The following is a 2,145-nucleotide window of genomic DNA, read 5'->3' as shown; positions in this document are numbered from 1 at the left end:
AAACCACCAGAATCTAGGAAATAAAGAATCTAAAAAAATTTAATAAAGATAAGAGCGCACACGAGAGGAAAAAAAGTTTCAGATACGGCGGCCGCCCTAATTTCAACCAGTATTTATAATGCAGCTTAGGAGTAATTAATAAAAAGGACTATTATTTATGTTCTAGTTATTTTTGTAAACGTTGTGATTACATCAAGTGTTTCTTCACCTGTACTTTACTAGGATTTTGCATCTTGAAGTCTGAGTATAGAGGTCGCTCAGGTTTTAATATTATAAATATTTAGGCTGCCTTGTATGTTTAGGGCCGAATCTGCTGGTTTTTTTCTGTTAACAGGATGTTAGAGATCGTGGATAGTAAATTTCAGCTTGAGAAATGTCCAATTTAAGCACTGGAAAGAACATAAATTTTTTTTTTTTTTTTAGATTTTATTAACGTCTTTTTAAGTTAACTTAAAAGGACGTTTAACTTAAAGTTTATTGCGATTTGTTCTTCTGGGACCTAATAGAACCTTTTGATAACACCATCAAGGCGGTCACCACTGGTTGTGCATTAAATCGGAGTTTTCACCGAACGCTGAACCAGCGCTCCTTCTCGATAGAAGCAGACCCGAGTTAGTACCGAACGCTGACGAAGTCCTCGCGCTGGCGCCCAATGTATGTGCCTAAACAATGGCGGACATGAATCGTTGGCGCTGCAGCTACGAGATGGCGCGCACTTTTGACAAGGGTATAGTGTCTTAGGTCATGAGGGTTAAACTTTCTTAGACTTCAATCTTTGAAAATGTTATGAAAGATGTTTTTGTGACGGGTATTCTTGGAGCTAAGTTTGTCGACAGGGACTTTCTAACAAAAGTGGCAGATGAGTTTGAGGCGTTTTCTTCTCCTGCCTTTTTTCCTTAACTACTGGTGTGTTTTTCTGTTTTTGTGTCAGTTCTCGGGCAATTTCACGACATAAACAATTCCCACCAGTTCGGTCGAGATTTATTGACTTTTTCATCGATACAGCGACCCCTCTTGACTTCGCTTCGTGTCCCGGTGAAGTACTGCCCTTCTTGAAGCACGATAGCCCCACAAAACACATCGCAATATTAGTGCTTTTTCGACATAAACCTGCCGATATATTTGAAAGCTCTCTCTTTAAGGTTTGCCAAGTTTCATGCAGTACTGATGCTCGCTATTCACTCTGATTTGCTGTCCATGCCGAAATTGCACATGTGCCCATGGTCCAAAAAAAACTCGTATATCTCAGCTCCAAATCTACAGCTCCGAGCGGATTATTGTGCTGCTCTTTTTTACGCTGGAAAACTAGTTCAAGAAAATTTTTGATCGCCCATGCCCACCAAATTCTTCCTACACCTGTGGTTGCAACTTTTACAATTTATTTCCGCACGCTCAAGTACTCGGATTCGCCATACTGAGCCTTGCAACGACGCAGAAATATTGACGTCTTAAAAATACGCACATGAACAGTGCTACTTAATCAATCTGCCGACGCATAACGTTATCATATAAGAAGCAAAGTATAATGCTGGGTGCCTGAAAAACTGCAAGCACAGCTTCCTTGCTTGTGGAGAAAGGAGCGAGAAAAGCATAAGGAAACTTGAGCGATGGGGCGCTTGAGAGACCGCACCGCTGCTGCTAGTTCAACTCGAAGCGCTGGATAAACTCATTACTGTAATCAAACTCATTAATGCAACGGTCAGCTTCCTTCTAGCGGAAAATTAGCTGCGGCAGTAAAACGTTCGGTGAATCTAGCGGGCCAACTTTCCTTCTCATAAAGACAGCGAGGCAGAATGAAGCACATATACGCAAGCCTGGAGAAAAGCTGAACTTCGGGTATTGAGGTAATAAAAGACTTGCTGCGCCATTTAGGCAGCTATCAAGAGGGCAGGGTTTTGGCCACCCACAATCGCAGGGGAACATCGGTTTGCCTGCGGCAAGGCTATCATAATTTCTCTCGATTATTTGAGGGTGTACTTCAAAAATCGCGGCTAAATCAATTCAGTTTTACAAAATAATTGATTTTTTTTTACCGTCATGGAAAAAGCAATGATAACACAAAATGTATTGCGAATTGTTTCACAGTGACCGTGCACAGAGAAATTTGGTAAGCATTTTGGAACTCACTTTTTGGGTACACTGCTT

The sequence above is a fragment of the Ixodes scapularis genome, unplaced genomic scaffold (assembly GCF_016920785.2).
Source record: "Ixodes scapularis isolate PalLabHiFi unplaced genomic scaffold, ASM1692078v2 PGA_scaffold0__279_contigs__length_252992795, whole genome shotgun sequence".
Classification (NCBI taxonomy): Eukaryota; Metazoa; Arthropoda; class Arachnida; order Ixodida; family Ixodidae; genus Ixodes; species Ixodes scapularis.
This window is presented reverse-complemented; position numbering follows the sequence as displayed.